The 25,121-nt window shown below is 34.3% G+C and overlaps 2 long non-coding RNA genes across 5 annotated transcripts in view; one reads left to right on the top strand and one right to left on the bottom strand.

Annotated features, from left to right (window-relative positions):
- Positions 1-25,121, top strand: part of LOC125098420 (uncharacterized) — a 104,870-nt gene that overhangs the window by 37,052 nt on the left and 42,697 nt on the right. The window contains exon 4 of one of the 4 annotated variants that reach the window (XR_007126818.1): positions 14,258-14,358. The exons of the other annotated variants lie outside the window; for them this stretch is intronic. This is a non-coding gene — a long non-coding RNA (uncharacterized LOC125098420). Of the gene's footprint in view, positions 1-14,257; positions 14,359-25,121 lie in introns of those variants that run through there. 4 annotated transcript variants of the gene reach the window in all.
- LOC125098421 (uncharacterized) lies at positions 14,175-23,779 on the bottom strand. The gene is made up of 3 exons (XR_007126821.1): positions 22,165-23,779; positions 21,896-22,018; positions 14,175-14,429 (listed from the first exon to the last, which is right to left on the bottom strand). It is a non-coding gene; the product is annotated as an uncharacterized LOC125098421 (long non-coding RNA).

Below are 25,121 nucleotides of genomic sequence, written 5' to 3'. Positions count from 1 at the left end.
AGAGCAGAGAGAACAAGGAAGCAAAATTATTTGAATACATAGTGACCAAAATTTTCAGAGAAGTGAGGAGGAGATCCACTATCCAGTTCAGAAGTTCTTCCAAACTTGAGTAGGCTATATACAAGCCAATCCACACCTCACACCCAGACACACCATAGTAAAACTGACTAAATTTAAAAACAAAAATAAAACTATAAAAACAGTCAAGGTAATAGAAACGTTGCCTTGAATGAGCAACAAGATTGATAGTGCATTCTTAAAAGAACAATAAAACCAGAAGGCAATGAAATGATATCCCAAGTGCTGGAAAGGAATTCTGTCTCCTAAGAAAATATCCTCCAAAAACTAAGATGAATATAGGTTTTCAGATAAATATGGACAGAGAGAATTGTTGCTAGCATAATTAAACCAAAACTGACACATATCAAAATCTAAACAGAAGTCTACAGACAGAAGGAAAATAATCAAAAGGAAAAAAATAATTAAGAAAGGAAAAGTTAAGTATATGAGTAAATATAAATGAATATTGGTATTACATAATAATACTAATGTCTTGAGGTCTGTATAATGTATATATAATTAAATGAATAATAATAATAACAGAATAATTAACTCAGGATAATTCTTTTACAGTATATAGGTCTATAAAATCATAGTGTTACACACTTTAAGTATCTTACAGTTTTGTCAATTATACTTCAGTAGAGCTGAGCACAAATAATAGCACAAAAAGAGAGAGTGGAATAAATGGAGACAAACCATTCCAAGATCCTTGCATGTCTCAGCAGTGAAAAAATAATAATTTATAGTCAAGGATGTATATTTTAATAACTATGGCAATCATAAAAAAGAAATAGTGGGGAATATGATAGTGGAGAAGTAAAATAATAAGAAATAATTGATCCTAAAGAAGGTAAAAAAGGACATAAAATTATAAAACAAATGGGTTATTTAGACAAGTAATGGTATGATAATACCTATCAATATCAATAATTATACTAAATATAAAAGGATTAAATATTCTAACTAAAAGTTCAAAAAATAAGACAACACTGTTGCTCATTAGAAGTACACCTTACATATAAGAACACAAACGATAAAAGGATATGAAAAGATGTATCATAAAAACATTATTCAAAAGGAAGGTAGGCCTTATATTAAAATAAGACAAATTAGGTTTGGAGGCTAGAAGAATTCCTACAAATTTTATATATATATCTCCATGGATATTGATAGTTGGATGGATAGATGGATGGATGGGTGGATGGAAGAAAGGAAAGAAGGAAGGAAAGAAAGGAGGGAAGGAGGAAGAAATGAACGTGAGCAAGCAAACAAGCTAAGCAAAGATTGACAAGTAAAAAGGAGAAGTAAACAAAACATGTGAGAGTTTAATCCATTAATACACATAGCTGATAGAATAGACAAAAATAAATTGTAAGACTACAGAAATGGACAACACTATAATTTATTGGCAAAATTGAACAGTATATACAATTATGATAGAATATACATTATCTTTAAATATGTATTGAATAACCTGCCCAAACTCATCTTAATAAGTTCCAGAGTAATATAAAATATTCATAAAAATAAAAATTTCAAATAATTCAATAATATAGAGTATAGGCTCAAAGCCACTGCTGAACTATAAAATGATAACATAGATTACTAGGAGATCTCCAACTTTTGGAAATTAAACAATATACTTTTCAATAATGCACAGTTGAATGACAAAAATCACAATGGAAATTAGAAAGTTTTCTGAACTAAATAACAGTACAGCCTATGAAAACTTTTGGAATAGAGCTAAAAGAAGGTTCCCTAAAGACAATTTATAGCTTTAAAATCTTATATTAAAAAAGAAAAAAAAGGGTGATGATCAGTATCTAACGTTCCATCTCAAGAAACTAGAAAAGTAACAGCACATTAAATGCAAAAATGTAGATTGAACAAAATAATAAAAATAAAAGTAGACATAAATGAAATAGAAAGGAAACACGGAGCAGTGAAATTAAACAAAGTGTGGAGTTATTTGTTTGTTTGTTTTTTGAATTATAAAATCAATAACCCCCCTTAGGCCTGATCAATTTTAGAAAAAGAGAACATCACCTTACCAATATCAGGAACAGAGATGGAGACATCACTTTAGGACCTACTGATATTTAAAAGAATTAATAATGGATATTTTTAATGACTAAACAAATGTGTTTGACAATTTAGATAAAAGGGATGAATACCTTGAAAAACAAAATTTGTCAAAGTTGTCAGGAGAATAAATAGAATATTGAATAATTAAATATTTTAAAAATTGAACCCATTATTTAAAATTTTACACAAAGAAGCATCGTGTCAAGTTGATTTCACAAGTGAATCTTCCAAGTATTTATTAAGAAATAACACAAATTCTACACTCAGACTTCTAGAAGATTAAAACAACAAAAACAAAAGAACCAGAGGTTACATTTCCTATGCATTTTATGAAATCTGCTTAACCTTGATACCAGAATCTGAATATAATCTTACAAAAGTCGAAATCATACAAAATCTCTTTAGTGAGACAGATGAAAAAATCCTGAACCAAAAAGTGCAATTTATCGAAATGGGACCATTTTATTCCATGAACTATAATGGTGTTTTAGCAATCAAAAATGAATCAATATATTGATGGACACTTATGTTGCTTCCATATCTTGGCTTTTGAAAATAATGCTACAATAAACATAGGGGTGCATGTATCTTTTTGAATTAGTGTTTTTGTTTTCTTTAGGTAAATACCTAGTAGTGGAATCATTGGATCATGTGGTATTTCTATGTTTAATTTTTTGAGGACCCTCCATACTGTTTTCTATAGTGGCTCCACGAATTTGCATTCCTACCAAAGTGCATGAGCTTTTTTGTCCATATCCCTTCCAACACTTTTCATTCCAAGCCTTTTTTATTTGAGCCATTCTGACAAGTATAAGGTGAAATTTCATTATGGTTTTGATTTGAATTTTAAATTTCTTTTTTTAGCAAGGGGAAAGGCAGAGGGAGAGGAAGAGAGAAAAAAAATTTTTAAATAAAGATTTGATTTATTTATTTGCCAGAGAGAGAGTGTGCACATGCACAAGCAGGGGAAACAGGAGAGGGAGAAAGCAGGCTTCCCAGCAGGGGACTCAATTCGGAACTCAATCCCAGGATCATGACCTGAGCCGAAAGCAGGCACTTAATAGACTAAGCTGCCCAGGTGCCTCATAAAGTTTCTCTTTTTACCACCAATGAAAATGTAAATTGGAATAAGTTTTCTGGAGGCCAATTTGTCAACAGGTATCAAAAGTTTCAGTAATCGGTATGCTCTCTCACAAAGCATGCTAGGAAATGAATAAGACATACATAACAATTTAACTCCAGGTTTTTTCTTCAGAATATACAATATTGAAATATAGAACAAAACAATTCAAAGAGCCATGTTAAGTGAACTAAGTCAAGCAGAGAGAGACAATTATTATATGGTTTCACTCATATGTGGAACATAAGCAATAGCACAGAGGACCACAGGGGAAGGGAGGGAAATCCAAAGGGGGAGAAATCAGAGAGGGAGATGAACCATGAGAGACTATAGACTCTAAGAAACAATGTGAAGGTTTCAGAAGGGAGGAAGGTGGGAAGAGGGTATAACGGAGTGATGGGTATTGAGGAGAGCACGTGCTGTGATGAGCACTGGATGTTATACTTAACTAATAAATCACTGAATACTACATCAAAAACTAATTATGTACTATACAGTGGCTAACTGAACATAATTTTAAAAAAAGAATACATCTAGGTTCTTTCCATAGTTTGGCTATTGTGGACATTGCTGCTATAAACATTCGGGTGCACATGCCCCTTCAGATCACTACATTTGTATCTTCAAGGTAAATACCCAATAGTGTAATTGCTGGGTCATAGGGTAGCTCTATTTTCAACTTTTTGAGGAACCTCCATGCTGTTTTCCAGAGTGGTTACACCAGCTTGCATTCCCACCAATAGTGTAGGAGGGTTCCCCTTTCTCCGTATCCTCACCAGCCTCTGTCATTTCCTGACTTGTTAATTTTAGCCATTCTGACTGGTGTCAGGTGGTATCTCTTTGTGGTTTTGATTTGTATTGCCCTGATGCCGAGTGATATGGAGCACTTTTTCATGTGTCTGTTGGCCATCTGGATATCTTCTTTGCCGAAATGTCTATTCATGTCCTCTGCCCATTTCTTGATTGGATTATTTGTTCTTTGGCTGTTGAGTTTGATAAGTTCTTTATAGATTTTGGATAATAGCCCTTTATCTGATATGTTGTTCGTGAATATCTTCTCCCATTCTGTCAGTTGTTTTTTGGTTTTGTTGACTGTTTCCTTCGTTGTGCAAAAGCTTTTGATCTTAAGTCCCAATAGTTCATTTTTGCCTTTCCTTCCTTGCCTTTGGCAATGTTCCTAGAAGTGGCTGCAGCTGAGGTCAAAGAGCTTGCTGCCAAAATCCTCAAGGATTTTGATGGATTCCTTTCTCACATTGAGGTCCTTCGTCCATTTTGAGTCTATTTTTGTGTGTGGTATAAGGAAATGGTCCAGTTTCATTCTTCTGCATGTGGCTGTCCAATTTTGCCTACACCATTTGGTGAAGAGACTGTCTTTTTTCCATTGGACGTTCTTTCCTGCTTTGTCGAAGATTAGTTGACCATAGAGTTGAGGATCTATTTCTGGGCTCTCTATTCTGTTCCACTGATCTATGTGTCTGTTTTTGTGCCAGTATCATACTGTCTTGATGATGACAGCTTTGTAAGAGCTTGAAGTCTGGAATTGTGGTGCCACCAACTTTGGCTTTCTTTTTCAAATATGCCTCTGGCTATTCGAGGTCTTTTCTGGTTCCATATAAATTTTAGGATTATTTGTTCCATTCCTTCGAAAAAAACGGATGGGATTTTGATAGGGATTGCATTAAATGTGTAGATTGCTTTAGGTAGCATAGACATTTTCACAATATTTGTTCTTCCAATCCAGGAGCATGGAACATTTATCCATTTCTTTGTGTCTTCCTCACTTTCTTTCATGAGTACTTTATAGTTTTCTGAGTATAGATTCTTTGCCTCTTTGGTTAGATTTATTCCTAGGTATCTTACAGTTTGGGGTGCAATTGTAAATGGGACTGACTCCTTAATTTCTCTTTCTTCTGTCTTATTGTTGATGTAAAGAAATGCAACTGATTTCTGTGCCTTGATTTTATATCCTGACACTTTACTGAATTCCTGTTCAAGTTCTAGCAGATTTGGAATGGAGTCTTTTGGGTTTTCCACATATAGTATCCTAGATGTCCATCAACAGATGAATGGATAAAGAAAAGAAGATGTGGTATATATATACAATGGAATACTGTGCAGCCATCAATGAAATGAAATCTTGCCATTTGCAACGACGTGGATGGAACTAGAGGGTATTATGCTTAGCGACATTTATCATTTGACAATTATCATTTGATCTCCCTGATATGAGGAAATTGAGAGGCAACGTGGGGGGCTTTGGGGGTAGGAAAAGAATAAATGAAACAAGATGGGATCGGGAGGGAGACAAACCATAAGAGACTCTTAATCTTACAAAACAAACTGAGGGTTGCTGAGGGGAAAGGGGTAGGGAGAGGGTGGTAGGGTTATGGACATTGGGGAAGGTAAGTGTTATGGTGAGTGTTGTGAAGTGTGTAAACCTGGTGATTCACAGACCTGTACCCCTGGGGCTAATAATACATGATATGTTAATAAAACAATTAAAAAGTTTAAAAAAAAGAATACAAAATCATTTTTAAAAGTTGGAAAAATTAACACAAAAGAAAAAATTTAAAAGTACAATATGACTTAAATTTTATTATTTGTATTTTCCTGGTCTGTATAAATATATACATATATTTACACAAAAAGATTACCTGGCATTAAGCATTTTTTCAATTATTATATCATGAACTTCTCATGGTCATTTCATCCTCAACAGAATTTTGATGATTGAAAAGCATTCTATTATATGGATATACTATAATTTATATTATTCACTTCCTTTGGTTGGTCACATAGGAAAGAGAGAATCTTAAGCAGGCCCCACACCCAGTGCAGACCCTGACATGGCGCTCAATCTCATGACCCTGAGATCATGACCTGAGCCAAAATCAAGAGTTGCATGTCTAACAGACAGCCACCTTGGCACCTCTGAATTTTGAATTTCTCTAATGATTAGTGGATAAAAAATTTGGATGGAAGAGATCCTGCCATTTGTGACAACATACATGAACCTAGAGGTTATTATGCTAAGTTAAATACATTAGAGAAAGAAAATAACACATTATTTCAGTTATATATGGAATATAAAGAAATTAATAAAGGAATCAGACCTATAAATGCAGAGAACAAACATGATTATCAGAGGAAAAAGGACATTGGGGGATGGGTAAAATGGGTGAAGGAGATGGGATATACAGGCTTCCAGTTATGGAATGAATAAGTCATGGCAAAAAATATTCAGCATAGGGAATATAGTCAATGGAATTATAATAGCTGTGTGATGATAGATGGTGGCTTCACTTGTGGTGAACATAGCATAATGCATAGAGTTGTGGAATCACTATGTTGTACATCTGAAACTAATGTAACATTGGGTGTCAACTATCCTCCAATTAAATCTTTAAAAAATCAGTATAATTGACATTAATGGGAAAAAAAAGAAAATACATATATCATATAAATAGATAAAGAAAAATTAAATACCATTAATGGAAAAAAGTTTTAGTAAGCAAGAAATGGATGGATAATTCTGGTACAGAATCTACAAATATCATAGTTAATGGTGAATTGTTTAAAGCTTCCCTCAAAGATTGGGGATAAGATAGGGTGGCTGGATTTCTCAGTCAGTACAGAAAGACATGAAGAAATAAAGGAAAGTATAAGGATATTATAGGAGGAAATAAAACCATCATTATTTATAAGCAATATAATTATATATATAGTAAATCCAAGAGAATTTGTAGGCAAATTGTTAAATGTATGTCAATCTATCAGGAAGGTTCACTACATGCAAGGTCAAAATACCAAAGATCTGTTGTACACCTGTATACCAGCAACAAGAAAATATGAAATAAAAATTTTAAAGGTAACCTTTATAATAGCATAAAACAAACTATCCAGTAATAAATCCAACAAAATATGGGAAGACTCTGTATCTTGCAAACTGCAAAACTTTGTTGAGAGAAATTAAACACCTTAATAAATGAAAGTTAATATGTGTAGGAAGTGGAAGAAATAATAGTGTGTAAGATGGCCATTCTCCCCAAACTGATCTGCAGATTAAATGCATTCCCAGTCAAAATCCCAGAAGAAGGGTTTGTTTTTTTTTTTTTTGGTTTCTTTTGTTTTTTGGGTATTTTTTGTTTTGTTTTTTTCTGCTGGAAATTTATTAGCTGATTCTAAAATCTATATAGATATACAAAGATCCAGGAAAAATCAAGGTAATATTGTAGAAGAATGAAATGGAAAAACTTCCTATATCAGTTATTATGTCTTATTGTAAAGCTTTAGAAACTGAAGACAGAATGGCAAAATAATAGACAAATAGACTAAAGGAACAGAGGAGAATCCAGAAACAGACTCACACTAAATTGGCTGATTTACATATGGCAAAGATGACTCCAGGGCAGTGGCGGATAAGGGATACTGGTTCCATTGAATATCCACATGGAAAAGGGATTTCCTTCTGTCTTGTGGCTGAATAATATCCCATTGTGTGTATGTGTGTTATATATTCCATTGCGTGTGCATATAATAATATCTGGGGTTTGTGTGTGTGTGTGTGTATGTGTGTGTCCCACCTCTTCTTTATCAATCCATCCATCTACAGACACTTAGATTGTTTCCATATCTTGACTTCTGTAAATAATACTGTGATGACAGGAGAGTACAGATATCTCTTCAAGACTGTTTTCACTTCCTTTGGCTATATACCCAGAAGTGGAATTGCTGAATCACATGATAGTTTTTGTTTTTGTTTTTAATTTTTTGAGGAACATCCATACTGTTTTCCATAATGGCTCTACTAGTTTACATTCCCACTAACGGTGCACAAGGTTTCAAGTTCTCCACATCCTTGACAACCCTTATCTCTTGTCTTTTTGATGATACCCATTCTAACAGATGTGAGGTGATCCCTCATTGTTTTTAATGACATGTATACATATGTTCTAATGATCACAGCTACGCTATTCACTTTAGACAAAAGTTGGACACAACTCCAATATTCATCAGTAGTAGAATGAATAGGGGCACCTGGATGGCTCAGTCATTAAGCATCTGCCTTTGGCTCAGGTCATGATCCCAGGGTCCTGGGATCAAGCCCTGCATCAGGCTCCCTGCTCAGTGGGAAGCCTGCTTCTCCCTTTCCCACCTCTCACCCCCTCTTGTGTTCCCTCTCTTGCTGTGTCGCTCTCTATCTCTGTCAAATAAATAAATTTTTTTTAAAAAAATAGTAGAATGAGTAAATCAGTTGTAGTATATTCATATAATTCATACAATTTAGTATTACCCATGCTATTTAAATGATTCTTTACCCTCAGTTATCCTTACAGAGAGGAAATGATAAATCATCATGGCAGAATTTGATACAATCGTGTTGGTATTACAGAAGGACAACACTCATACAGATACTGAATTAGAGGGAAGAAAGACTAGGTATGGAGACAATTTTAATATTAAAGACAAAATATAGCTAGGAATTGAGATAAGCCTAATGCTGGAATGGTGGTAAAGATCTGAGAGATATTCATGAAGTATAATTGGTGGTCAACTAAATATAGGGACCATGAAAGTAAGGAAATAGTGAAGAATAATTATACTTTGGAATATTTGGTAGATGGTTGTATTAAAAGCTTCTGATTTTAAACAAGAAGATGAAGAGGTTTGGGCTTTAAGATATTAGAGAGTTTACCTTTAAATTACTTGTAAGGTGCCTAAATGGAAATATGGAAATTGATGTTAGTTCAGAAGAGATGATGAGGCTACAGGCAAAGATTGGAGAGGTGTCAGGATGCATAGATTAGAAAAATCATTGAAATGACTTTTTTTTTCTTTTATCATTAAGAGAAGTGGAAAATAATAAAATCCTTTAAAAAATAATTTAAGGATTGGGTGATGTTTGAAGGGCTGCTACCCAGCAGGGCTAAGATAAATTCTCCCAGTTCAGTGATTTTAAGAATGCTCTCAGTAGCCTCACCACCTAGGGCACAGGTTCCTTGTCTGTAACCTTGGCCCCAGTTTCAGCATCTCAACCCATCTTCCTCAAATGGAGGTGTTAATAGAATGTTTTGGTTAATCCCAGACTTACCCTTTGTTCTTGACTTTCTAATCTTTCTCTTCTCTGTATTCTACAAGCTGTAATGACTTTCACCTTACCCCTGTGACCTATTTCAGAGAACTCCAACCTAGGCATAGCCCTGAGAGCCCCTCCTTAGCCAGAAAGGGGATCTATAAGGTGTCAGTGAAACAGGCAGAAAACAGAAAAGAACCACACTGATTGCATGAACACTATATTTCTAATTGCCCTAACACTTTTTTTTTCCACATTGATGAAAATTAATTGTAACTCTTATTTCTTTCCTGCTATCCTCCTGGGCATACATTTATTACCAACATAATTAGTATGTTTTCAGATACTCTACCTTGGGAGAAGGTTCACAGAGTTGAAATCCCTCTTCATAGAATACTGCGCCTTGCCCTTATGATAGCTTTACAATGTTTATCAAAGTATCCCAGAAACTACAAAATTTTCCAATGGCTTTGCTTCTTTTATCCCCTTCTTTTATTTCCTTATTCTCTCTGTTCCTTCTGAAGTTTTATTCCCACATACATGTAGACTTTCTCCTTGTCATAAAATGCTATTCCCATCCCCCTTCCACTAAGCCTATTTTAAAATATATTTGTCCTTTTCTCTCTTACAATATTGAGCTATATCCCAAAAACTTTTTGGTTGACATTTCAGAGGAATTTTTGTATTAAGTATATACTTCATATAGAATCTAGAACAATCAGCTTTCTGTTTGGTTTTTTCACTTATTATAGTGGCTTAACTTATAGACCCCTGAGAGTTTCAAGTACATACATGAGAAACTTCATTTTCTAATTGACATTTTGCTTCATGATAGACCACTCATAAGAGGAATCAATTTTAGAAATTACACAACAAATCTATTCTCACTACATTTTAGAGAGGCTTAAAAATATGTTTTTTCGGGTGCCTGGGTGGCTCAGTCGGGTTAAGTGTCTTCCTTCAGCTCAGGTCATGATCCCAGGGTTCTGGGATCAAGTCCCATATCAGGCTCTCTGCTCCTCGGGGAGCCTGCTTCTCCCTCTCCCTCTGCTGCTCCCCCTGCTTGTTCTCTCTTTCTCTGTCAAATAAATAAATAAAATCTTAAAATACATATATATGAATATATATTCATATATATAGTCATTCTAAAAGTATTTATTGGGGGCAAATGTTTACAAAGTTTAATTCCATAGTATATGAAAAATGTTTGACATCTGGTTAGTGGGAGGGGGATGAAAATAAGAAAAAAAAAACTAGAGCTTATACAACTTCTGGATTCTTAAAAGTTTTAAGTATTCTAAACCTAGCATAATACCATTTTCTCTTCTGTCTGAACTTCTATTATTTTCTCACTGGACTTTTTAATTCCTTAAATCCTTTAAAGATTTTTTTTTTTTGACAGAGAGATCACAAGCAGGCAGAGAGGTAGGCAGAGAGAGAGGAGGAAGCAGGCTCCCTGAGAGAGCAGAGAGCCCGATGTGGGGCTCGATCCCAGGACTCTGAGATCATGACCTGAGCCGAAGGCAGCGGCTTAACCCACTGAGCCACCCAGGCGCCCCTAATTCCTTAAATCCTTTAATTACAACACTGGACCAGCTGAAGCAGTGAGGACTGTAACTATGATCTGCTAAAACTCTGTACTACAGTCTTTCAGTTTCCTACAATCCTCCACCTCCTAAACAGACTGGACTTGCACTTCAGCTTTCAGAGAAAATGTATGGGCACTTACACTCACATGCGATTGACTGCAAGCAGATCCATATATTGCAGAGATGGACTGTACTGGGCTCAATTTATGCACTACCTGAGTTCGCATAAAACCACCTATGTCTGCATGAAACCACCTATGCCTCAGCCACTTGCCTCTCTAGTGATGGAGTGGAAGGAGAGCTGCTCTAGCAAATACTCACACCTTCCACAGTCGTGATGTCCTGGATACCTCCATCTCCATCACCACATATTTAGGTGCTTCCACACTTTGCACCAACTGACATCAAAACACTCCATCAACCTATTGGGTGCACTGGATGCCCAGAGGCTCTGGCTTCACCAGCATCTACCAGGAAGGGCCAGCTAACACAACCCAGAAATTTAGGTTGTTAATACTATATAGAGCAGGCTATATCGCCAACAAAAAATAGTAATCAGGAGTCACCTCCTGGGAAAGGATTGCCCAGACTTCTCCAAGCATAACACCCAGAGTTTAAAAAAAGACAGGGGTGGGGGGAGGAGGTGGGGAATAAGGACATTGTACCTTTCACTGCTTTTTTCCTCAGGTCAAAATATCTGTGAGGTTGGTGACTATACTTAATAATCCTGTATTATATCTTTGATACTGATGAGAGTAGATCTTAAAAGTTCTCATCACATACACTAACTCTGTGCTGATGGATGTTAACAAGGCTTATTGTGATGGTCATTTCACTATACATACATATAACAAATCATTATGTTGTTCAAAAACTAATATATCATATGTCAATTTTATCTCAATAAAAAAATCTGTGATGACATAAAAAAAAAAAAGAAGGAGCCAGCAAATAAATTGTTTGCCTTTCCTTCCCCCCAATAGACTATTTCAAGTTGAAACAGTTTAATATAGTCCCTCTGGAGATTCCCGGCAACAAGGAACAGTCAACTGTGATGTAGAGCTATGACCAGCTCAAGATATAGGTCTTATTAGCCTCAGTTTTCCCTTCTCCTGCTTCTCTGGGATTGCACTCCCAAGAAAGCTATAACACATGAGTTTTCACCTCAAAGTCTGTTTTCTAAACAAGCATATTTAAGACATGGACTAAACATCAGCAAAGAAGACATTTTTAGATCCCCTCCGCTAAGGGGCCACCAGTAAATATAAGGTTAGGGAAAACTGAAAAAAGTATAAAAATATATATAGCAGGCAAACATTAATTAAAAACCTGTTAAAAAACTGAGAAGATAAACTTTAATGAATAAAATAGCACAATTAGGAATATAATGACTAAATATGTAATGATAAAAACACACTCATCAGAAAGATTTCATAATTCTTAAGTTGTGTGCACCTAATAAAACATTCTCAAAATATATACAGCAAAAATGGCTGAAACAAAGTGACAAATCCACGATCACAGTGAGAGACTTCCATTCACCTCTTAAAATTGCTGATACATTACGTAGAAAGGAATTTTAAAAATAGAATTTGAATACACAAGTAATATATTACTAAGTAATTTTTTTAAAAACTGGGAAAAAAACAATATTTTTTGGAAGTGACTGAATTAGAGCCTTATTTTAGAGGTACCCAGTGAAATATTATGTAGTCATGAAAATGAACAGATTGCAGCTACCTGCAATATCATGAATCTAAGAAACATAGCCTTGAGTGAGAAAACCAAGTTACAGACCACACGTGGACATTATAAAACTCCTATTATGTGAGCTCAAAATCATAAAGTTTAAATTCTAGAGATACATTTATAGTAGAAACTATTTGAAAAAGCAAAGTAACAGTGAAACCACCATTCAGGATATTGGTTACCTTTGGGGATTGGCAAGGGGGTAGGAGTTGGAGAAAAACATAGGCACTACCTCAGTGATATGCATAATATTCTGTGTATTGTGCTGCCCAAAATGTTCATGACTATTTTATTTGTATTGATTTGATATGATTTTTATTATCAAATATTGTTATTGATATATATCAAATTTTATATATCAATTTTGCATATCAAATACTACATAACAAAATAATGCATAAAATTATAAAATTAGTTTTAAAGATCATGTCTATTACGTAGACCATAATTATTGATAAAATTATTTAGGAAAAGAAGTTTTAATAATTTCATTACCTAATTTTATTCACTCTAGATCTTGAGTTTTGGTCTATTCAAAAAATATCATACTTTACTATTCTGAGCCTCCTATATTCTCAAAATCAAGATGATAATAATTTTTAAAATAATAAACTTCAACTAATAGTTTACTTTTTAATTCACCTTTTTTTTTTTATAGGAAGGATGTATAGTATGTCCAGGGAAATATGGCATGTTTTATCTAATTGTGTTAAGTGATGTCTATAACTTTGAAACCACCAGTGAACATGTAAAATTTTCTCAGTGTAGAAGAATATCAGTCTTGCTAGATGTCATTTTAATGTTCTTCTTTAATTGCAGTGCTATATATATAGTGCTATATATCTTCCTCATACCTGCAAATCATTAGTGTAGTCCATTCACAGAGCTCTAAGTGGCAAGCTTAGAAAACACCAAGATGATGTGCTAGTCTGTTCCTTTTATTCCTACATGCCATCAAGGGTGCATATATAGACTGTATCTGAAATACAAGCATTAAGAGATGGCATAATGATCATTGGCTCATTCCAGTCATTCCTTGAGTTTATTCATTTATTAGATGTGGGATCTTGGCAGGTTACTTAGAATCCCTTTGCCACGTTTTCTGCATTTTTAACAATAGGGATAATGCTATTCCCCAATTTAGAGATTTGTTGTGAAGATTAATGTATGTGAAGGTTGTAGCACATTGTCCTTTTTTATTCATTGAAAGTGCTCAATAATTGTAAGCTGTTGCTCTTATTATTATATAATTAGTGTGGTGCTTATTATATAATTATTATATAATTGGGGTAGGCTTACACCTGTGATCTGTTTCTTTCTCAAAGGAAACTGCTGTTGTGTTATTTTACGCTTATCTAAGATTTTAGACTGGGTAGGCTCTATAATCACATGGTGTTTTACGTACATGGAGGTTGGAAATAAACATGAGTGTATCAATTTCAGCTGCAAGAAACAGAAGACCCAACTAAAAGTGGTTTAAACAATAAGGAAAATTTATTATGTCACATATCAAGAACTTTTAATAAAAGTAGGGTGGTACAGGGTTGGTTCAGAGACCGTCTTCTCTGTCTTCCTTAGAATGTCTGATATTCTCTCCAGCCTTACAAGATGGCTATAGCAGCTTCAAACAGCTTCTCGTAAGACTGTTCAAAGGTTGGATGAAAGGCATCTCTTCCTTTTGTCTGAAGAGTGGAAAAAGTCTAGAAGATGTTGGCTTGTGTCTCATTGGCCACAATTACATCACATGCCCCTAGAAGAAGTGGGGGTGGAAGGCTGTTAAGGTACGTGACACTGTCACATTGAGGATGGGAAGGAGGTATTGGAAGCAACATTGAAAAGATTAATCAATCAGGAAATATTTACTGTATAACATCTAGTACAGAGAACTATTCTATGAATATTTAGGAAGTATTCACAGAAAATACAAAAAAGACAGCATTAAGAAGAAAAATAAATGGTAATTTTTTATTGAAAAAAGAAAAATACTAGCAAGGACATAGAATTAAAATAAGAAAAATATGTAAAGCTATAAAATAGTATTAGCACATTATTTATCTATAAACAAATGTATCTCTACCTACTTATCAATCTATCTGTTTATTTACCTGCCTCCTCTTTATCCTTAATAACATTTCCCTCAAGGGAAATAATTCATTTTATTTTCAGTGTTAGCAGATCACATGGTTTGAAGAAGTTCCTTTTTTGGCTCGTTACCTGGATACCAACATTTTAAAAATAAATGGGGGAACCCTAGAGAAGTTATGCAATTTGCAATTCAAGAGGGAAATTAGAATGACAAACTAAGCTCTTAGCATGTATATATAATATTGTACTTAAATTCTTAGGCTTACTGACAAATGATAAGCATTAAAACATTTGCACAAACAAGAAGATATATTATACTTTAGTTCAAAGCCATCACAGAAGCTAAAAAATTCCTTCATGTACACTTTTGAATTTTGAAAATATTGATGATTTATACATGCCGTGTATCGAATCAAAATGGTCATCAAGAGAGTAAGTAGTGAATATTTAATGGATTTGTGAACATTAGGCCTATTATTTTTAACATGTTTCCATTATAGGTAAAAGGGAATATTGAAAAAAAATTTTGCGTGATATTTTTTGCTGAAGACACCATGTTTTTAAAGGCTCTGAACTCATAAAAATTTTAAAGCTAATAGCAACCTTATAAATTATTTCATCTTGCCTCCTAATTTTACTAATGAGATCCGGGTAGAGGAGAGTTAAATGACTTCAGCCTGCATTGTACCTTTTTCACAAGCTTCTGCTGTTTTCTCCTTTAATGTATTAATGTCTTTCATTTCTTTCTCTTTTACTTTTAGAATACACAGTACCTTAAAACCTGAGTTTTGAGCAGACAAATAATATATTTTAGTTAAATGTTAAACAATTGTGTCAGAAACATAATCTGGAAAGATGGTTTATTTTTTGAGTCAGTTATATTCCCCACCCCAGCTTTATTAATGTATAATTTGACAAATAAAAATTGCATATGTTTAAGATATATAATATGATGATTATACATATACATTGTGAAATGATTACTGCAATTAAACTAACATATCATCTCACATTGTTATAGTTTATGTTGTTATTGTTTGTAGTGAGAACACTTAAGACCTCCTCCATTAGCAAATTTCAAGTATACAATATGGTATTACTCACTGTAGTTACCATGCTGTAAATTAGATCCCTAGAACTTATTCAACTTATAACTTAAATTTTGTGCCTGTTGACCAACCTCCCCATTTCCTCCACGATTCCACCTTGCACAACCATCATTCTAACTCTGTATTTCTATGAGTTTGACTTTTGTAGATTCTACATTTCAGTTGTGCTTCTAACTGTTCAAGTTTGGATCCTATTATCTAGGACATCACTTATCTGATAGCTGGGAAATCGAAACAGCAGCCCCATTTCTCACAAGCACATTATCCTCAATGTTATCCAAAAGAATATTTAATAAAATAGAAGAATGACAGAACAGAAAATCAAAATGGTTCAAAGTCCCTTCCCCAAAGCTATATATAGCCCTTGCAGGGAGACTGGTCTGAATAAGGGCTTTTTATCTCTGATCCTTAGCTCTGCACTAAAATCTACTCCTTTCTCCAAACTAGAATGCCCTCAAGGGGACATGACCCAACACTACCTCCTGAACCTACCTCTGTTGGATCTATATTGCTTAAGTCACTATATGTTTGACACATTTTTAAGGCTATTTTCATCTGGTGTCCTTACTGTTCATGTCCATTTCCTCTGTTCGTAAAACCAACTAGCTATTTTTCCACTCAGAGATTTATTCCTTACATAAGTATTAGATAAGTCGTTTGCATATTCTTGGCATCCTAATAAGCTGTGTATATGCTGGTGAGCACGAAAGAAACAATTTTTTTTTCCTTACAGAACATGTAATCCAGTAGAGGAGACATACAATCAGATATCCAAACTTAATGGGCTCTGATCCAGAAACTCTATCCAGAGTATGATGAAAGCACCTCATATAACTTCCAAAGGAAGTTTAAACTCTTAAACTGGACATGGAATACTGAATAAGAAATTCACAGGGAAAATGGGCCAATTTCATTTTCACTGGTGAGTTTGGTAGTTCTTCCTTATTAGTTTTTCAACAAAATCATTCATAAAATACTTCTTTGAGAAACTTTGATATAACTCTTCTTCTCTAGAATTTATTTGCTACATCGAGTTCCAATTCCTGGAACTGAGTCTTAATTTTGGAATTTAATTTCTGCTGTGACTCTGGTTTCTCAAAGAGTCACTGACCTCCTGTCTTAGACTGACTCAGGGTACTATATAAATTTGGAGATATCCACCACTAGTCCCATGATTTAGGGAGTAGGAGGAGGATACTCTCATAATCTCTAGAAGGATATACCAATAATCTCTGGAAGTATGAGGAGAGGAAGAGAGCTAATCGAAATCTACATGCCTAACAAGTTCCTCTCATATACACTAAAACCTGAGCCTTACTGTCTGCCATCATTGAGTGTATATTCAAGATGTAACTAAAATCTTCCCCAATTTTCTTCTAATTTTCTCAAAATGAAATGTATGTGTCTTTTCAAGGGAAAACCATCCCTAGCTCTCCAAGTGCCAAAAACTCACCTTGATTATTTCCCATGATATTTCCAAAGGCACTATGTTGGTATGTAAACATTTCTTAGGACTAAAATGACACATGCCTAGGGCAATCACCAGTTATTGTGGCCCTCTTCCATGGTAGAAGTAGAAATTAGAAAGGCCAGTTTCCAAAATTCTTGCTTAGCCTATCTAGAGTTGTATGTTTTTCTCTGGGGAAACAATATCACAGTTACTATAAGTGACTAGCCTCTGGTCAGTTCAGAAAATTGGGGCGAAGTCTTTCAAAGTATCCTCGAGTTTTTGACCCAAGATCCAGTGTTTGCCAACTGAATCATTTTGGTGCCAAGTACACTATGTAAGAGTATTGTATTAGTTAGAATAAGAGTAACCTGCTGCAAAAAAAAACCAAACCAAAACAAAACAAAACCTAAGAATTATTCAGTGGCTTATGGAATTTTCAAGTTTATTTCTCTCTCATGTTAATAGTCTAAGATGAATGGGCCAAGTTGGAAGGTGGCTCTACTCCACATGGTTTTTAAGTGACTAAAGTTCTCTTGATTGTGTACTCCTCCATTCTCTAGGACATGCTACCTGTCTCCATGATAAATCAGTTTGCTGTAAGTTCCAGTTAGTGGGAAGGAGAATGGGAGCATAAAGAAAGTCCACAAAATGGTAGTCCACATCACTTCCATTCGTAGTCTTCAGGAGGAAACTTTGGCCTGTGGTCATACATAACTGAGAATAGAACTCATAAGTATAATCTCTGACTGAGTGGCTACATTCCCAGCTCAATGTAATACTCTGGAAAAGGAGAAGACCAGATATTGGTGTACAACTAAAATCTTCATAACAGTACATTAGAAATGCAAACTGAATGTATTGCTTTTTGCCATAAAAGAAATAATTGACCCTCCCCAAAATGTATTTTTTCATGAGCATTGGACTTTATTAGTTTTTTTTTTATTTATTTTTTTTAATACTTTTTTTTAAGATTTTATTTTATTTATTTGACAGAGAGAGATCACAAGTAGGCAGAGAGGCAGGCAGAGAGAGAGAGAGGAGGAAGCAGGCTCCCTGCAGAGCAGAGAGCCCGATGCGGGGCTCGATCCCAGGACCCTGGGATCATGACCTGAGCCGAAGGCAGAGGCTTTAACCCACTGAGCCACCCAGGCGCCCCTGGACTTTATTAGTTTAATAAGAAATGAGGCATATCCCTTTTTTGAAAATACATCTGTGCTGTTTTTCTACTGTTACTTAACAAACCACCCCAAAACTTAGTGCCTTAAAAAACAGGATCAGCAAACTTTTTCTATAAAGGGGAAGATAGATAGGAAATATTTTAGGCTTTGTAGGCCATACAGTTTCTGTTGCAGCTACTCAACTCTTTCATTATAGTGTGAAAGAGGAGACAGTACATAAGCAAATGAGTTTGGCCATGTCCCAGTAAAATTTGGTTTTCAAAAATATGTGATGTTCTGAATTTGGCCCTTGGGCTGTAGATTGGCAGACCCCTGGCTTAAAACAACAACTATTCCATTTTTGCTTATAATTATGTGGGATAATAAGTTGTTTGTCCAGTTAGCAGATAGGTCATCCAAGGCTAAAACATCTAGAATGGGCTTGTTCATGTGTCTGGTGTTTGGCAGCTTGGTTGGTCTAGTCGTCCTTAGCTAGTAGAGCTCATTTCTACCCCGTGTGGTCTCATTCTCCAGAAAGCTTAGTTCAAGCTGTTCATAGTGGTCTCAGGGCAGCAAAATCAGCAAACCCTAATGTGCAAATGCTTTTCAAACATCTGCTTTCATCATCTTTGCTTTGACCAAAGCAAGCCACTTGGCACAGCCTACACTGAAAGAGTAGAGAAACTGTAGCTCACCTATGGTGAGAGGAAAAGCAAAGTCATACTGCAAAGGTATATGTATATAGAGATAGAAGGAATTATTTTAGTCATCTTTGCAAAAAAATCTACCATATCTTTGGAATAAGAGAGGATATTAGATTTCAGTTCAATTTCAGTTGTTTTTTTCCTACTACAAAATATTCATTTAAAATACCTTAAAGACATGCTTTGTGAAGTTTAGTGGAAAAAGTAAATGTATAACTTATTTTAAAATTTTATAGGGGTGCCTGACTAGCTTAGTCAGTGGAACATGCAACTCTTGTTCTCAAGTCATGAGTTCAAGACCTATGCTGGGCATGGAGCCAGCTCAAAAATATGTAAATAAACAAATAAATAATAAAAATTAAAATAGTCTGAAGAATTATATCCCAAGGACAGAAAAATGAAATAACAATCCTAAGAGTAAATAATCCACATCAAAGAATATCTAGATGAGAGAACTATTAGCAAAGGCAACTAAGCAGGGTCATCTCTAGACTGGTTAATCCTTTCTTAGATTCCTTATTTCCTGCAGTGCCCACCTTTAAAGTTTCAAGGCATACATACTGCCTGTCATCTTGATAGATACAGTGGCCTCTGGCTCAGAATTTTGTTTGAGCTTTCTAAACAGTGGGGTGTATAGCCAGAATCAGTCTTTGTATTAACTTATCAAGAAGGTTGAATAACTGAAGCCATGCATTTAATCTAATTCAGAGAACAGTGGGTTAAAACCCCAAGAGATGCCCTTCAGCTTTTATATATGAGTTACTATAGGAAACAGAAGTTTTCTAAACTAACCATATAGAAGAAATTACTATGCAAGTATTAGTAATTGTTTATCTTCTTTACAAAAATCTTATGTAAGGGAAACCATTTCATCTGTAAAGTCAGTAAAATAATTCCTACAAATCCTTCGCTCCTAGAATTTTAATGAACTTATTGAAATGCTTTCTAGTGTGTTGAAAAAGCAGAATTGTTCGATGTTCTGTGTGATAAGCTGAATTAAATAACTAGAGTGCTACTATTATTGATGCTTACTAGGTATCAAGCACCATATGAAATATATCATCCATTGAAAGGTCTGCAGAATTCTAAAAAGACCTGTCATATCTATTTTTTTTTCTTTTTGGATGAAAAAAAAACCCTAAAGCTCAAGAAGGTTAGGAAATTCACTCAAGGTCCAGTGCTGTACTGGTACGCCAGCACATGAGGAATAAGGACTATATCTATAGTGTTTGCCAATTTGGGGGATATAAGTAATTTCAATTTGACTGATTTTAAACTACCAGTGTGTGATGTCATTGAACATGATATTGGGAAGAGATGGAAAAGATACACGTAATCAGGAGCCTGTAGGAGGTGCTTCTAGCGTGCCACTGCCAAGAACAAAATCCTAATAAGTTGGAGAGCCAGAATCTCTGTTCCTGGTTGCCTATAAAAGTCCATCCTCTAAGCCATCAGATAATAATGCTTATTCACCCGACAAATCACAAAAGTTATAGATGTCAGTAACGTCTTTAATGCCACAAACATAGATTCATCTCTGTTCCCTTTGAGAAACGAATGCAGGGTCTATTCTCTCAGAATTTTTCAATAAGCATATGTGAGAGGACAAGAAAAACTATGCTTTGTCCCTCACCATTTACATTGGTCTTCCATTTCCATTTCCATCCTAACCTTCCAGAATTTTTGCCAGTGTAGGATTTTATTCATATTCTGTTACTACTTTTTATCTTAAAATCTTTATTCTTGGCGCCCAACAAACTCCTTTGCTACTTCAGATGGCTTCTTCTTACTTTATTTTATTTTTATTTTCATAGTTCTTTTCTTCTTATCTTATGACGTAACTTTCACACTTCTGCTCTTTATTTCTTCAACATTCTGGCATTCCTTGTTTGAGAAAGTAAGTAGATGGATAGAAGTCAAATTACCAAAATAAAGTGGGTTCATGTTGTACAAATTATTTAAACTCTCTGTACCAGAGTATCTTTATCTGTAAATGAGCAGAATCGTAACACTTACCTTGTTTTGCATGAGTGGTTAATCTATTTTTTAACAAATAACTGTAGGAGAAACAAACATAGAGAGCCTGAGATCGGGATATGAATGATTCCTTGAGAATGGGTGAGACCTAATATTATTTTATGTGATGAAAAACATAATTTTCTGTTTGATGGAAACACATCTTAAAAATTTGGAAACAATAGGGTGTGCCTGGGTGGCTCATTTGGTTAAGTATCTAACTCTAGATTTCAGCTCAGGTCATGATCTCAGGGTCATGACATCAAGCCCTGCATCCAACTCCACACTAGGTATGGAGCCAGCTTAAGAATCTCTCTCCCTCTCCTCTCCCCTCATGCTTGTGCTCTCTCCCTCTCTCTCAAAAAAAAAAAAAAAAAAAAAAAAAAAAAAGTTGGGAATGATAGAACTTTTGAAAGTAATAGTCTTTTCAGAGTACGAAATGAAATTATATTGGGGTATTTTATTCACATAACAGATTTTATACTAGGAATTTTCATCATTTGTTAAAAATAATTAAGGTAATCTTGAATACCATTTACCATTACCAAAGATTGAAAAAATGACAAATGAGAAAAGTTATTTTCCCAAGTAATATTATATGTATTGAGCTTTCAAAGAGTAAAAAAAAAAAAAAAAATTTGCAAATTGGTGTAAATTTATATCTGATTGAGAAGATGAAATTTATGAAAGCATACCTGTGGTGATAGATCAATGCATATTTGTACTACGAGTTTTAAAACTCATCAGAATTTTCATTATTTCTCCAAATGGTTGAATTGAAATAAATATATACCCAGCAAAATTGTTCTCATATACTTCTGTAGAAAAACAAAAGTAAAAATTAAGTTGATTTTTCTTTTCATAAATATGAGCCCCAATGTATATTTTCTTCCCATATATGCTTTGAAAGAAATAACTTAAAATAAATAATTCTCACTGTCAAGAAGTAAAACAAAAATCTTACCTTCTGTTTGATGTGTTATTCTTGTGTTTCTCTGGCAAAATTCAGTGACATCTTGACTTTCTGTTGAAGTTATTATTTTTATTATGTAGCACATCCTAGGATCTTGAAGAGTTGTATAGAATGGCAAATAAGGAATTATATATATATTATTTTTTTGGCCTGATACATTTTCTTCAAGGGCATCCAATCAAATGAAAGTAAATAGATAAGAAACAGAGCTAACTTAGATGATTGAGGTTCAAATGAAATAAAATTGGCAGTAGGAAAAACATTGAATTCAATCAGGATTAAAGCCATGAATTAATTTGACTTTATGTAACAGTTAATTATAATTAAATTTCAAACATAATTTATAAATCATGTATCAGACCATTAAATGGAACATACAACAAAGTTTAAAGTTTGTATCTTTTTTTAAATTTAGATTTCCTTCCTCAACTCCTACTCTAACATTGCTGTTATACAATGGGAAGCCAAGTTTGATAGTAACAATAGCAGACAGTTTAAGACTCTAATGATATCAGAGCTAGAAGGGAATTCTGGGGAGAAGAATCATTGACTTAAAGTTTAACCAGTATCTTTCCAATAAATGGAAGATACTGATGGTATATACATTGCTTCAACAAAAAGAAAATAAATCTATTGAACATAATACCTCTGTTCTTTCCAAAGCCAAATGATTCTCTTTACTATTCCAGTGGCTTTGCTTGTTTAATTTCATCACTTAGCAGACAGGATGTGCAACTTGTAATAACATAGTCATATTGGCATTTCTCCCCCTACAGTGAAGGAACTTGAATTTTCCCTCCATATAACATACTACGATATAGACTTACATGTTGTTTCTCTTCAAATTTTGGTATTACCATAAGGTGTGAGTTTCACTTACTAAAACATAATTGAGAGCTTTAACTTTATTCAGGGAAAAATATGGGGGGAGCTCAGTTTATCCATAAAAATTTAGTAAGTCTGATTTTACTCATAATTCTGGGTTAGATTTTTACTGACCAGTAAAATAAAATAACATTTTAAAAGCTTATGATTATGATTTAAAAGTTATCATGTATTTTACTTGTAAAAAAAAGTCTCACTGATGAATGTTAAATATAAACATAATCTAGTTTAAACAGATTGGAAAGCAGAAGTAGTGAGAAAGCTAAATAAATAATAAATAAAGAGGAGTTGGGATTAGTCACAAAGTGCAAATGAAAGCTCTAATAATGACAAGGTTGTGAACAAAACATTTAAAGAAAATGCAAGACATATATTAGATTTCTAAATTTCTATTCCCTCATAATTTTTCTGGGCTTCGTTGCATTATTCAATTATGAAATCTAGCCTAATGAGTATAAAGCATCCTGAACTTACAAGGAATGCTACCAAAATTATCCTGCAAAATAAACATTGATTTTGTAGATCCTTAATATAACCACTATATTGTTAAAATGTTATATTTAATGGATTTAATCCTTCAATGCAGACTACTAGAATTCTTCAAACCTTTACTTATTTATAGAAACAAACCCCTTCATTATTATACCTTACTTTTTGTCTTGAACATTTTATTTTTATATTCTAATTTCTAGCGAACAGTGGAAGATGTTTAAATTGACCATTTTTATGGAATATATGGTTTGTCATGAGCAATATAAATAAATACATTAATTGCTTATCATACTTATATCTGACAGATGGGTCCCCAGGCACAGAGCCTAACCTTTTATTTTGACACCTGCCACATTTTGCCAGCCCTGACCCTTTTTCTTTGCCAGAGTGTTGTGCTGTTCACCATGGTTGCACTAATCTCCAGCTTTTAAAAGGCATAATATTGGAACCCTTCTGAGAATCACTGCTATCAATCAGCTGATACTACAACATGAAATATTTCACAGATCCATCCAACATCCCTTCTCTCCAGTGATTCAAACACATTTTCTCTTATTTTTGTGACCTACTGACTCAATAAGATTACACAGGGCTTGTTTTAATCTAAGACCCCATATTGTTAACCTCTGACATAAACCATTCAATTTAACAGTCATTTAAAATCTGAAATATACTGGAGAATAATAAAAGAAGTTATGCTTCCATTTTTATACTAAAAGATACTTCTTTACTACAAACCAAGTATGTTATAATATAACTAAAGAGATAAAAATAATCTGAACATGTTCATTTAAAAAAGCATCAGGGCAATAAAACATGTTTTGAGAATCACTATGCACTCAATCTCAAACCTGCACCTTTATTTCTGGGAGAATTCCAGAAATCACTAACACATAATATGTATCTGGATTCATACACACTAAAAGCACATATCTGGTCCATTAGATCATTGGTCCTGGTTCTAAAAAGCTCTGCAAATTGAAGTCCATACAAAGAGCAGGTGAGCTATGGAAGTTTCTCCATGGCTGAAGTAATTTGATAGAAGTTTGAAGGAATTCCCTCCAAATAATTAACTATGGAAAATATTGTAATTAATATATTTCAGGAGTATGTTGGAAACAAAGAAACTGAGAAGTAGTTATGTAGGTAGGAAGGAGATGGATATTTGGTACCAGAGTTCCACCAGATCAGCGCAGTTTTGCTTACAGTCTCACTGCAGACTGAAAATCAGTTAGAAATGTATGCACTACCAACTTGTCTTTCAAATGTGACATCTGTTGTTCCTGGCATAAGCTTATTAGGTATAATGGAAAAAGCTTTGGACTCTGTCTTCAATAAACTAAGTTTCGTGAATAATTCAGAGACCCATTTATGCCAGTTAGGATATATATGTACATTGCAAGAAGTATGGGATATGTATCTTGGGACATTGAAAGAAAATGCTACTTAAAGCCTGGGGCTGTGGGATATTGGAGTTGAAAGGTAATTCCAGAGTTATGGCAGCTTTCTGTGCCTCAGCATCAGCAGTTTTTGAATCCTTAGTGAGCTGCTACTAATATGACTCAGCTATA

The sequence above is a fragment of the Lutra lutra genome, chromosome 4 (assembly GCF_902655055.1).
Source record: "Lutra lutra chromosome 4, mLutLut1.2, whole genome shotgun sequence".
Classification (NCBI taxonomy): Eukaryota; Metazoa; Chordata; class Mammalia; order Carnivora; family Mustelidae; genus Lutra; species Lutra lutra.
The sequence above is the reverse complement of the archived record's forward strand: the minus strand, read 5'-3'. Positions and strand labels throughout refer to the sequence as shown.